This window comes from Pseudorasbora parva, chromosome 20 (assembly GCF_024679245.1).
Source record: "Pseudorasbora parva isolate DD20220531a chromosome 20, ASM2467924v1, whole genome shotgun sequence".
Classification (NCBI taxonomy): domain Eukaryota; kingdom Metazoa; phylum Chordata; class Actinopteri; order Cypriniformes; family Gobionidae; genus Pseudorasbora; species Pseudorasbora parva.
This window is the reverse complement of record NC_090191.1, coordinates 14,458,694-14,471,203: the sequence shown is the minus strand read 5'-3', so window position 1 is coordinate 14,471,203 and position 12,510 is coordinate 14,458,694. Positions and strand designations below refer to the sequence as shown.

The 12,510-nt window shown below is 42.8% G+C and overlaps 16 non-coding genes across 16 annotated transcripts; all 16 read right to left on the bottom strand.

Moving 5' to 3' along the window:
• Window positions 1–605: 605 nt before the first annotated feature.
• trnaa-ugc (transfer RNA alanine (anticodon UGC)) lies at window positions 606–677 on the bottom strand. The gene has a single exon. It is a non-coding gene; the product is annotated as a tRNA-Ala (tRNA).
• Window positions 678–1,136: 459 nt separating this feature from the next.
• Window positions 1,137–1,208, bottom strand: trnaa-ugc (transfer RNA alanine (anticodon UGC)). The gene has a single exon. It is a non-coding gene; the product is annotated as a tRNA-Ala (tRNA).
• Window positions 1,209–1,955: 747 nt separating this feature from the next.
• Window positions 1,956–2,027, bottom strand: trnaa-ugc (transfer RNA alanine (anticodon UGC)). The gene has a single exon. It is a non-coding gene; the product is annotated as a tRNA-Ala (tRNA).
• A 449-nt stretch (window positions 2,028–2,476) lies between these two features.
• trnaa-ugc (transfer RNA alanine (anticodon UGC)) lies at window positions 2,477–2,548 on the bottom strand. Its single transcript has one exon. It is a non-coding gene; the product is annotated as a tRNA-Ala (tRNA).
• Window positions 2,549–3,914: 1,366 nt separating this feature from the next.
• trnaa-ugc (transfer RNA alanine (anticodon UGC)) lies at window positions 3,915–3,986 on the bottom strand. Its single transcript has one exon. It is a non-coding gene; the product is annotated as a tRNA-Ala (tRNA).
• Window positions 3,987–4,444: 458 nt separating this feature from the next.
• On the bottom strand, window positions 4,445–4,516 carry trnaa-ugc (transfer RNA alanine (anticodon UGC)). Its single transcript has one exon. It is a non-coding gene; the product is annotated as a tRNA-Ala (tRNA).
• Window positions 4,517–5,169: 653 nt separating this feature from the next.
• Window positions 5,170–5,241, bottom strand: trnaa-ugc (transfer RNA alanine (anticodon UGC)). Its single transcript has one exon. It is a non-coding gene; the product is annotated as a tRNA-Ala (tRNA).
• Window positions 5,242–5,688: 447 nt separating this feature from the next.
• Window positions 5,689–5,760, bottom strand: trnaa-ugc (transfer RNA alanine (anticodon UGC)). The gene has a single exon. It is a non-coding gene; the product is annotated as a tRNA-Ala (tRNA).
• Window positions 5,761–6,731: 971 nt separating this feature from the next.
• Window positions 6,732–6,803, bottom strand: trnaa-ugc (transfer RNA alanine (anticodon UGC)). The gene has a single exon. It is a non-coding gene; the product is annotated as a tRNA-Ala (tRNA).
• A 459-nt stretch (window positions 6,804–7,262) lies between these two features.
• trnaa-ugc (transfer RNA alanine (anticodon UGC)) lies at window positions 7,263–7,334 on the bottom strand. The gene has a single exon. It is a non-coding gene; the product is annotated as a tRNA-Ala (tRNA).
• Window positions 7,335–8,081: 747 nt separating this feature from the next.
• trnaa-ugc (transfer RNA alanine (anticodon UGC)) lies at window positions 8,082–8,153 on the bottom strand. Its single transcript has one exon. It is a non-coding gene; the product is annotated as a tRNA-Ala (tRNA).
• Window positions 8,154–8,602: 449 nt separating this feature from the next.
• Window positions 8,603–8,674, bottom strand: trnaa-ugc (transfer RNA alanine (anticodon UGC)). The gene has a single exon. It is a non-coding gene; the product is annotated as a tRNA-Ala (tRNA).
• Window positions 8,675–10,043: 1,369 nt separating this feature from the next.
• On the bottom strand, window positions 10,044–10,115 carry trnaa-ugc (transfer RNA alanine (anticodon UGC)). Its single transcript has one exon. It is a non-coding gene; the product is annotated as a tRNA-Ala (tRNA).
• Window positions 10,116–10,565: 450 nt separating this feature from the next.
• Window positions 10,566–10,637, bottom strand: trnaa-ugc (transfer RNA alanine (anticodon UGC)). The gene has a single exon. It is a non-coding gene; the product is annotated as a tRNA-Ala (tRNA).
• A 981-nt stretch (window positions 10,638–11,618) lies between these two features.
• On the bottom strand, window positions 11,619–11,690 carry trnaa-ugc (transfer RNA alanine (anticodon UGC)). Its single transcript has one exon. It is a non-coding gene; the product is annotated as a tRNA-Ala (tRNA).
• Window positions 11,691–12,148: 458 nt separating this feature from the next.
• trnaa-ugc (transfer RNA alanine (anticodon UGC)) lies at window positions 12,149–12,220 on the bottom strand. The gene has a single exon. It is a non-coding gene; the product is annotated as a tRNA-Ala (tRNA).
• Between the last annotated feature and the right edge of the window lie 290 nt (window positions 12,221–12,510).

The window sequence follows — 12,510 nt, the reverse complement described above, 5'->3', positions numbered from 1 at the left end:
CTAGATGCTAATTTCCCATTTAAATAATTAGGCAGAGAGAGATGTGCAACAGATAAAGGTTTGAGTTAAAGGATAACTTTCCTTGGAGATGCTGGGGATTGAACCCAGGACCTCAACCATGCAAAGCATGCGCTCTACCACTGAGCTAAATCCCCTGATGGACTGAAGCAAGTTTCCTGCAGCCTAGTGGAACGTTCCACATTGCGTTGAAATGCTAGTTCGAGTAAAAGGGACATGTAACTCACCACAACCTTCACAAGAGGCAGTAGCTCAATGGTAGAGCATATACTTTGCATGTGTGAGGCTAATGGAAAGTTCCACATTCCTTTAAATTGCTGGGGCTTGAAACGAGGACCTTTGTTGCAAAAAAATAAAAAAAAATAAAAACTTTTCAATTCAACAACTTTCCTTGGAGACGCTGAGATTGAACCCAGGAGCTCATACATGCAAAGCATGTGCTCTACCACTGAACCACTGGCCCCTGTGAATGTCGGGCTGAGTTACATGTGCCTTGTACTCAAGCTAGATGCTAATTTCCCAACTAAATAATTAGGCAGAGAGAGATGTGCAACAGATAAAGGTTTGAGTTAAATGATAACTTTCCTTGGAGATGCTGGGGATTGAACCCAGGACCTCATACATGCAAAGCATGCGCTCTACCACTGAGCTACATCCCCTGACAGACTGAAGCAAGTTTCCTGCAGGCTAGTGGAAAGTTCCACATTGCTTTGAAATGCTAGCTTGAGTAAAAGGGACATGAAACTCACCACAACCTTCACAAGGGGCAGTAGCTCAATGGTAGAGCAGGTGCTTTGCATGTATGAGGCTAAAGGAAAGTTCCAAATTGCTTTAAAATGCTGGGGATTGAACCCAGGACCTTTGTTGCAAAAAAATCCAACAAAATAACTTTACAATTCTACGTGGTAACACAGGAACTTTCCTTGGAGACGCTGGGGATTGAACCCATGAACACATGAATGCAAGGCATATGCTCTACCACTGAGCTACTGTCACTTGAGAAAGCTGTGCTGAGTTACATGTGCCTTGTACTCAAGCTAGTTGTTATTTTTCCAAATATAAATTTGGCCGAGAGAGATGTGCAACAGAAAAAGCTTTGAGTTAAAGGATGACTTTCTTGGAGATGCTGGGGATTGAACCCAGGACCTCATACATGCAAAGCATGCGCTCTACCACTGAGCTACATCCCCTGATGGACTGAAGAAAGTTTCCTGCAGGCTAGTGGAAAGTTCCACATTGCTTTGAAATGCTAGCTTGAGTAAAAGGGACATGAAACTCACCACAACCTTCACAAGGGGCAGTAGCTCAATGGTAGAGCAGGTGCTTTGCATGTATGAGGCTAAAGGAAAGTTCCAAATTGCTTTAAAATGCTGGGGATTGAACCCAGGACATTTGTTGCAAAAAAAATCCAACAAAACAACTTTACAATTGTACGTGGTGACACGGGAACTTTCTTTGGAGACGGTGGGGATTGAACCCAGGAGCTCATACATGCAAAGCATGTGTTCTACCACTGAGCCACTGGCCCTAGTGAAGGTTGGGCTGAGATACATGTACCTTATACTCAAGCTAGCTGCCATTTTTCCAAATATAAATTAGGCAGAGAGAGATGCACAACAGATAAAGCTTTGAGGTGAAGTATAACTATCCTTGGAGTTGCTGGAGATTGAACCCATGACCACATGCATGCAAAGCATATGCTCTACCACTGAGCTACTGGCACTTGAGAAAGCCGTGTTGAGTTACATGTGCCTTGTACTCAAGCTAGTTGTTATTTTTCCAAATATAAATTTGGCAGAGAGAGATGTGCAACAGATAAAGCTTTGAGTTAAAGGATGACTTTCTTGGAGATGCTGGGGATTGAACCCAGGACCTTTTTTGCAAAAGTTTTTTGCAAAAAAAATACAAAAAAATCCTTGCAATTCAACAAATTTCTTTGGAGACACTGGGGATTGAACCCAGGACCTCATACATGCAAAGCATGCGCTCTACCACTGAGCTACATCCCCTGATGGACTGAAGCAAGTTTCCTGCAGCCTAGTGGAAAGTTCCACATTGCGTTGAAATGCTAGCTTGAGTAAAAGGAATATGTAACTCACCACAACCTTCACAAGAGGCAGTTACTCAATGGTAGAGCATATACTTTGCATGTGTGAGGCTAATGGAAAGTTCCACATTCCTTTAAATTGCTGGGGATTGAAACCAGGACCTTTGTTGCAAAAAAAATAAAAAATAAAACTTTTCAATTCTTCAACTTTCCTTGGAGACGCTGAGATTGAACCCAGGAGCTCATACATGCAAAGCATGTGCTCTACCACTGAACCAGTGGCCCTTGTGAATGTTGGGCTGAGTTACATGTGCCTTGTACTCAAGCTAGATGCTAATTTTCCAACTAAATAATTAGGCAGAGAGAGAGATGTGCAACAGATAAAGGTTTGAGTTAAAGGAAAACTTTCCTTGGAGATGCTGGGGATTGAACCCAGGACCTCATACATGCAAAGCATGCGCTCTACCACTGAGCTACATCCCCTGATGGACTGAAGCAAGTTTCCTGCAGGCTAGTGGAAAGTTCCACATTGCTTTGAAATGCTAGCTTGAGTAAAAGGGACATGAAACTCACCACAACCTTCACAAGGGGCAGTAGCTCAATGGTAGAGCATATGCTTTGCATGTATTAGGCTAATGGAAAGTTCCAAATTGCTTTAAATGCTGGGGATTGAACCCAGGACCTTTTTTGCAAAAGTTTTTTGCAAAAAAAATACAAAAAAATCCTTACAATTCAAAAAATTTCTTTGGAGACACTGGGGATTGAACCCAGGAGCTCATACATACAAAGCATGCGCTCTACCACTGAGCCACTGGACCTGTGAAGGTTGGGCTGAGTTACATGTACCTTATACTCAAGCTAGTTGCTATTTTTCCAAATATAAATTAGGCAGTGAGAGATGCGCAACAGATAAAGCTTAGTGTTGAAGGACAATTTCCTTTGGAGTAGCTGGGGATTGAACCCATGACCACATGCATGCAAAGCATATGCTCTACCACTGAGCTACTGGCACTTGAGAAAGCTGTGCTGAGTTACATTTGCCTTGTACTCAAGCTAGTTGCTATTTTTCCAAATATAAATTTGGCAGAGAGAGATGTGCAACAGATAAAGCTTTGAGTTAAAGGATGACTTTCTTGGAGATGCTGGGGATTGAACCCAGGACCTCATACATGCAAAGCATGCGCTCTACCACTGAACCACTGGCCCTTGTGAATGTTGGGCTGAGTTACATGTGCTTTGTACTCAAGCTAGATGCTAATTTTCCAACTAAATAATTAGGCAGAGAGAGATGTGCAACAGATAAAGGTTTGAGTTAAAGGATAACTTTCCTTGGAGATGCTGGGGATTGAACCCAGGACCTCAACCATGCAAAGCATGCGCTCTACCACTGAGCTAAATCCCCTGATGGACTGAAGCAAGTTTCCTGCAGCCTAGTGGAAAGTTCCACATTGCGTTGAAATGCTAGCTTGAGTAAAAGGGACATGTAACTCACCACAACCTTCACAAGAGGCAGTAGCTCAATGGTAGAGCATATACTTTGCATGTGTGAGGCTAATGGAAAGTTCCACATTCCTATAAATTGCTGGGAATTGAAACCAGGACCTTTGTTGCAAAAAAAATAAAAATAAAAACTTTTCAATTCTACAACTTTCCTTGGAGACGCTGAGATTGATCCCAGGAGCTCATACATGCAAAGCATGTTCTCTACCACTGAACCACTGGCCCTTGTGAATGTTGGGCTGAGTTACAAGTGCCTTGTACTCAAGCTAGATGCAAATTTCCCAACTAAAGAATTAGGCAGAGAGAGATGTGCAACAGATAAAGGTTTGAGTTAAAGGATAACTTTCCTTGGAGATGCTGGGGATTGAACCCAGGACCTCATACATGCAAAGCATGCGCTCTACCACTGAGCTACATCCCCTGATGGACTGAAGCAAGTTTCCTGCAGGCTAGTGGAAAGTTCCACATTGCTTTGAAATGCTAGCTTGAGTAAAAGGGACATGAAACTCACCACAACCTTCACAAGGGGCAGTAGCTCAATGGTAGAGCAGGTGCTTTGCATGTATGAGGCTAAAGGAAAGTTCCAAATTGCTTTAAAATGCTGGGGATTTAACCCAGGACATTTCTTGCAAAAAATCCAACAAAATAACTTTACAATTCTACGTGGTAACACGGGAAATTTCCTTGGAGACGCTGGGGATTGAACCCATGACCACATGAATGCAAAGCATATGCTCTACCACTGAGCTACTATCATTTGAGAAAGCTGTGCTGAGTTACATGTGCCTTGTACTCAAGCTAGTTGTTATTTTTCCAAATATAAATTTGGCAGAGAGAGATGTGCAACAGAAAAAGCTTTGAGTTAAAGGATGACTTTCTTGGAGATGCTGGGGATTGAACCCAGGACCTCATACATGCAAAGCATGCGCTCTACCACTGAGCTACATCCCCTGATGGACTGAAGCAAGTTTCCTGCAGGCGAGTGGAAAGTTCCACATTGCTAAGAAATGCTAGCTTGAGTAAAAGGGACATGAAACTCACCACAACCTTCACAGGGGGCAGTAGCTCAATGGTAGAGTATATGCTTTGCATGTATGAGGCTAAAGGAAAGTTCCAAATTGCTTTAAAATGCTGGGGATTGAACCCAGGACATTTGTTGCAAAAAAAATCCAACAAAACAACTTCACAATTCTACGTGGTGACACGGGAACTTTCTTTGGAGACGCTGGGGATTGAACCCAGGAGCTCATACATGCAACGCATGTGTTCTACCACTGAGCCACTGGCCCTAGTGAAGGTTGGGCTGAGATACATGTACCTTATACTCAAGCTAGCTGCCATTTTTCCAAATATAAATTAGGCAGAGAGATGCACAACAGATAAAGCTTTGAGGTGAAGTATAACTATCCTTGGAGTTGCTGGAGATTGAACCCATGACCACATGCATGCAAAGCATATGCTCTACCACTGAGCTACTGGCACTTGAGAAAGCTGTGTTGAGTTACATGTGCCTTGTACTCAAGCTAGTTGTTATTTTTCCAAATATAAATTTGGCAGAGAGAGATGTGCAACAGATAAAGCTTTGAGTTAAAGGATGACTTTCTTGGAGATGCTGGGGATTGAACCCAGGACCTCATACATGCAAAGCATGCGCTCTACCACTGAGCTACATCCCCTGATGGACTGAAGCAAGTTTCCTGCAGCCTAGTGGAAAGTTCCACATTGCGTTGAAATGCTAGCTTGAGTAAAAGGGACATGTAACTCACCACAACCTTCACAAGAGGCAGTAGCTCAATGGTAGAGCATATACTTTGCATGTGTGAGGCTAATGGAAAGTTCCACATTCCTTTAAATTGCTGGGGATTGAAACCAGGACCTTTGTTGCAAAAAAAATAAAAAATAAAACTTTCCAATTCTACAACTTTCCTTGGAGAGGCTGAGATTGAACCCAGGAGCTCATACATGCAAAGCATGTTCTCTACCACTGAACCACTGGCCCTTGTGAATGTTGGGCTGAGTTACAAGTGCCTTGTACTCAAGCTAGATGCAAATTTCCCAACTAAAGAATTAGGCAGAGAGAGATTTGCAACAGATAAAGGTTTGAGTTAAAGGATAACTTTCCTTGGAGATGCTGGGAATTGAACCCAGGACCTCATACATGCAAAGCATGCGCTCTACCACTGAGCTACATCCCCTGATGGACTGAAGCAAGTTTCCTGCAGCCTAGTGGAAAGTTCCACATTACGTTGAAATGCTAGCTTGAGTAAAAGGGACATGTAACTCACCACAACCTTCACAAGAGGCAGTAGCTCAATGGTAGAGCATATACTTTGCATGTGTGAGGCTAATGGAAAGTTCCACATTCCTTTAAATTGCTGGGGATTGAAACCAGGACCTTTGTTGCAAAAATAAATAAATAAATAAAATTTTTCAATTCTACAACTTTCCTTGGAGACGCTGAGATTGATCCCAGGAGCTCATACATGCAAAGCATGTTCTCTACCACTGAACCACTGGCCCTTGTGAATGTTGGGCTGAGTTACAAGTGCCTTGTACTCAAGCTAGATGCTAATTTCCCATTTAAATAATTAGGCAGAGAGAGATGTGCAACAGATAAAGGTTTGAGTTAAAGGATAACTTTCCTTGGAGATGCTGGGGATTGAACCCAGGACCTCAACCATGCAAAGCATGCGCTCTACCACTGAGCTAAATCCCCTGATGGACTGAAGCAAGTTTCCTGCAGCCTAGTGGAACGTTCCACATTGCGTTGAAATGCTAGTTCGAGTAAAAGGGACATGTAACTCACCACAACCTTCACAAGAGGCAGTAGCTCAATGGTAGAGCATATACTTTGCATGTGTGAGGCTAATGGAAAGTTCCACATTCCTTTAAATTGCTGGGGCTTGAAACGAGGACCTTTGTTGCAAAAAAATAAAAAAAAATAAAAACTTTTCAATTCAACAACTTTCCTTGGAGACGCTGAGATTGAACCCAGGAGCTCATACATGCAAAGCATGTGCTCTACCACTGAACCACTGGCCCCTGTGAATGTCGGGCTGAGTTACATGTGCCTTGTACTCAAGCTAGATGCTAATTTCCCAACTAAATAATTAGGCAGAGAGAGATGTGCAACAGATAAAGGTTTGAGTTAAATGATAACTTTCCTTGGAGATGCTGGGGATTGAACCCAGGACCTCATACATGCAAAGCATGCGCTCTACCACTGAGCTACATCCCCTGACAGACTGAAGCAAGTTTCCTGCAGGCTAGTGGAAAGTTCCACATTGCTTTGAAATGCTAGCTTGAGTAAAAGGGACATGAAACTCACCACAACCTTCACAAGGGGCAGTAGCTCAATGGTAGAGCAGGTGCTTTGCATGTATGAGGCTAAAGGAAAGTTCCAAATTGCTTTAAAATGCTGGGGATTGAACCCAGGACCTTTGTTGCAAAAAAATCCAACAAAATAACTTTACAATTCTACGTGGTAACACAGGAACTTTCCTTGGAGACGCTGGGGATTGAACCCATGAACACATGAATGCAAGGCATATGCTCTACCACTGAGCTACTGTCACTTGAGAAAGCTGTGCTGAGTTACATGTGCCTTGTACTCAAGCTAGTTGTTATTTTTCCAAATATAAATTTGGCCGAGAGAGATGTGCAACAGAAAAAGCTTTGAGTTAAAGGATGACTTTCTTGGAGATGCTGGGGATTGAACCCAGGACCTCATACATGCAAAGCATGCGCTCTACCACTGAGCTACATCCCCTGATGGACTGAAGAAAGTTTCCTGCAGGCTAGTGGAAAGTTCCACATTGCTTTGAAATGCTAGCTTGAGTAAAAGGGACATGAAACTCACCACAACCTTCACAAGGGGCAGTAGCTCAATGGTAGAGCAGGTGCTTTGCATGTATGAGGCTAAAGGAAAGTTCCAAATTGCTTTAAAATGCTGGGGATTGAACCCAGGACATTTGTTGCAAAAAAAATCCAACAAAACAACTTTACAATTGTACGTGGTGACACGGGAACTTTCTTTGGAGACGGTGGGGATTGAACCCAGGAGCTCATACATGCAAAGCATGTGTTCTACCACTGAGCCACTGGCCCTAGTGAAGGTTGGGCTGAGATACATGTACCTTATACTCAAGCTAGCTGCCATTTTTCCAAATATAAATTAGGCAGAGAGAGATGCACAACAGATAAAGCTTTGAGGTGAAGTATAACTATCCTTGGAGTTGCTGGAGATTGAACCCATGACCACATGCATGCAAAGCATATGCTCTACCACTGAGCTACTGGCACTTGAGAAAGCCGTGTTGAGTTACATGTGCCTTGTACTCAAGCTAGTTGTTATTTTTCCAAATATAAATTTGGCAGAGAGAGATGTGCAACAGATAAAGCTTTGAGTTAAAGGATGACTTTCTTGGAGATGCTGGGGATTGAACCCAGGACCTTTTTTGCAAAAGTTTTTTGCAAAAAAAATACAAAAAAATCCTTGCAATTCAACAAATTTCTTTGGAGACACTGGGGATTGAACCCAGGACCTCATACATGCAAAGCATGCGCTCTACCACTGAGCTACATCCCCTGATGGACTGAAGCAAGTTTCCTGCAGCCTAGTGGAAAGTTCCACATTGCGTTGAAATGCTAGCTTGAGTAAAAGGAATATGTAACTCACCACAACCTTCACAAGAGGCAGTTACTCAATGGTAGAGCATATACTTTGCATGTGTGAGGCTAATGGAAAGTTCCACATTCCTTTAAATTGCTGGGGATTGAAACCAGGACCTTTGTTGCAAAAAAAATAAAAAATAAAACTTTTCAATTCTTCAACTTTCCTTGGAGACGCTGAGATTGAACCCAGGAGCTCATACATGCAAAGCATGTGCTCTACCACTGAACCAGTGGCCCTTGTGAATGTTGGGCTGAGTTACATGTGCCTTGTACTCAAGCTAGATGCTAATTTTCCAACTAAATAATTAGGCAGAGAGAGAGATGTGCAACAGATAAAGGTTTGAGTTAAAGGAAAACTTTCCTTGGAGATGCTGGGGATTGAACCCAGGACCTCATACATGCAAAGCATGCGCTCTACCACTGAGCTACATCCCCTGATGGACTGAAGCAAGTTTCCTGCAGGCTAGTGGAAAGTTCCACATTGCTTTGAAATGCTAGCTTGAGTAAAAGGGACATGAAACTCACCACAACCTTCACAAGGAGCAGTAGCTCAATGGTAGAGCATATGCTTTGCATGTATTAGGCTAATGGAAAGTTCCAAATTGCTTTAAATGCTGGGGATTGAACCCAGGACCTTTTTTGCAAAAGTTTTTTGCAAAAAAAATACAAACAAATCCTTACAATTCAACAAATTTCTTTGGAGACACTGGGGATTGAACCAAGGAGCTCATACATACAAAGCATGCGCTCTACCACTGAGCCACTGGACCTGTGAAGGTTGGGCTGAGTTACATGTACCTTATACTCAAGCTAGTTGCTATTTTTCCAAATATAAATTAGGCAGTGAGAGATGCGCAACAGATAAAGCTTAGTGTTGAAGGACAATTTCCTTTGGAGTAGCTGGGGATTGAACCCATGACCACATGCATGCAAAGCATATGCTCTACCACTGAGCTACTGGCACTTGAGAAAGCTGTGCTGAGTTACATTTGCCTTGTACTCAAGCTAGTTGCTATTTTTCCAAATATAAATTTGGCAGAGAGAGATGTGCAACAGATAAAGCTTTGAGTTAAAGGATGACTTTCTTGGAGATGCTGGGGATTGAACCCAGGACCTCATACATGCAAAGCATGCGCTCTACCACTGAACCACTGGCCCTTGTGAATGTTGGGCTGAGTTACATGTGCTTTGTACTCAAGCTAGATGCTAATTTTCCAACTAAATAATTAGGCAGAGAGAGATGTGCAACAGATAAAGGTTTGAGTTAAAGGATAACTTTCCTTGGAGATGCTGGGGATTGAACCCAGGACCTCAACCATGCAAAGCATGCGCTCTACCACTGAGCTAAATCCCCTGATGGACTGAAGCAAGTTTCCTGCAGCCTAGTGGAAAGTTCCACATTGCGTTGAAATGCTAGTTCGAGTAAAAGGGACATGTAACTCACCACAACCTTCACAAGAGGCAGTAGCTCAATTTTAGAGCATATACTTTGCATGTGTGAGGCTAATGGAAAGTTCCACATTCCTTTAAATTGCTGGGGCTTGAAACGAGGACCTTTGTTGCAAAAAAATAAAAAAAAATAAAAACTTTTCAATTCAACAACTTTCCTTGGAGACGCTGAGATTGAACCCAGGGGCTCATACATGCAAAGCATGTGCTCTACCACTGAACCACTGGCCCTTGTGAATGTCGGGCTGAGTTACATGTGCCTTGTACTCAAGCTAGATGCTAATTTCCCAACTAAATAATTAGGCAGAGAGAGATGTGCAACAGATAAAGGTTTGAGTTAAATGACAACTTTCCTTGGAGATGCTGGGGATTGAACCCAGGACCTCATACATGCAAAGCATGCGCTCTACCACTGAGCTACATCCCCTGACGGACTGAAGTAAGTTTCCTGCAGGCTAGTGGAAAGTTCCACATTGCTTTGAAATGCTAGCTTGAGTAAAAGGGACATGAAACTCACCACAACCTTCACAAGGGGCAGTAGCTCAATGGTAGAGCATATACTTTGCATGTGTGAGGCTAATGGAAAGTTCCACATTCCTTTAAATTGCTGGGGCTTGAAACGAGGACCTTTGTTGCAAAAAAATAAAAAAAAATAAAAACTTTTCAATTCAACAACTTTCCTTGGAGACGCTGAGATTGAACCCAGGAGCTCATACATGCAAAGCATGTGCTCTACCACTGAACCACTGGCCCTTGTGAATGTTGGGCTGAGTTACATGTGCCTTGTACTCAAGCTAGATGCTAAATTCCCAACTAAATAATTAGGCAGAGAGAGATGTGCAACAGATAAAGGTTTGAGTTAAAGGATAACTTTCCTTGGAGATGCTGGGGATTGAACCCAGGACCTCATACATGCAAAGCATGCGCTCTACCACTGAGCTACATCCCCTGATGGACTGAAGCAAGTTTCCTGCAGGCTAGTGGAAAGTTCCACATTGCTAAGAAATGCTAGCTTGAGTAAAAGGGACATGAAACTCACCACAACCTTCACAAGGGGCAGTAGCTCAATGGTAGAGCAGGTGCTTTGCATGTATGAGGCTAAAGGAAAGTTCCAAATTGCTTTAAAATGCTGGGGATTGAACCCAGGACATTTGTTGCAAAAAAATCCAAAAAAATAACTTTACAATTCTACGTGGTAACACGGGAACTTTTCTTGGAGAAGCTGGGGATTGAACCCATGACCACACGAATGCAAAGCATATGCTCTACCACTGAGCTACTGTCACTTGAGAAAGCTGTGCTGAGTTACATGTGCCTTGTACTCAAGCTAGTTGTTATTTTTCCAAATATAAATTTGGCAGAGAGAGATGTGCAACAGAAAAAGCTTTGAGTTAAAGGATGACTTTCTTGGAGATGCTGGGGATTGAACCCAGGACCTCATACATGCAAAGCATGCAGTCTACCACTGAGCTACATCCCCTGATGGACTGAAGCATGTTTCCTGCAGCCTAGTGGAAAGTTCCACATTGCGTTGAAATGCTAGCTTGAGTAAAAGGGACATGTAACTCACCACAACCTTCACAAGAGGCAGTAGCTCAATGGTAGAGCATATACTTTGCATGTGTGAGGCTAATGGAAAGTTCCACATTCCTTTAAATTGCTGGGGCTTGAAACGAGGACCTTTGTTGCAAAAAAATTAAAAAAAATAAAAACTTTTCAATTCAACAACTTTCCTTGGAGACGCTGAGATTGAACCCAGGAGCTCATACATGCAAAGCATGTGCTGTACCACTGAACCACTGGCCCTTGTGAATGTCAGGCTGAGTTACATGTGCCTTGTACTCAAGCTAAATGCTAATTTCCCAACTAAATAATTAGGCAGAGAGAGATGTGCAACAGATAAAGGTTTGAGTTAAATGATAACTTTCCTTGGAGATGCTGGGGATTGAACCCAGGACCTCATACATGCAAAGCATGCGCTCTACCACTGAGCTACATCCCCTGACGGACTGAAGCAAGTTTCCTGCAGGCTAGTGGAAAGTTCCACATTGCTTTGAAATGCTAGCTTGAGTAAAAGGGACATGAAACTCACCACAACCTTCACAAGGGGCAGTAGCTCAATGGTAGAGCAGGTGCTTTGCATGTATGAGGCTAAAGGAAAGTTCCAAATTGCTTTAAAATGCTGGGGATTGAACCCAGGACCTTTGTTGCAAAAAATCCAACAAAATAACTTTACAATTCTACGTGGTAACACAGGAACTTTCCTTGGAGACGCTGGGGATTGAACCCATAACCACATGAATGCAAGGCATATGCTCTACCACTGAGCTACTGTCACTTGAGAAAGCTGTGCTGAGTTACATGTGCCTTGTACTCAAGCTAGTTGTTATTTTTCCAAATATAAATTTGGCCGAGAGAGATGTGCAACAGAAAAAGCTTTGAGTTAAAGGATGACTTTCTTGGAGATGCTGGGGATTGAACCCAGGACCTCATACATGCAAAGCATGCGCTCTACCACTGAGCTACATCCCCTGATAGACTGAACAAAGTTTCCTGCAGGCTAGTGGAAAGTTCCACATTGCTTTGAAATGCTAGCTTGAGTAAAAGGGACATGAAACTCACCACAACCTTCACAAGGGGCAGTAGCTCAATGGTAGAGCAGGTGCTTTGCATGTATGAGGCTAAAGGAAAGTTCCAAATTGCTTTAAAATGCTGGGGATTGAACCCAGGACATTTCTTGCAAAAAAATCCAACAAAATAACTTTACAACTCTACGTGGTAACACGGGAACTTTCCAGGGAGACGCTGGGGATTGAACCCAT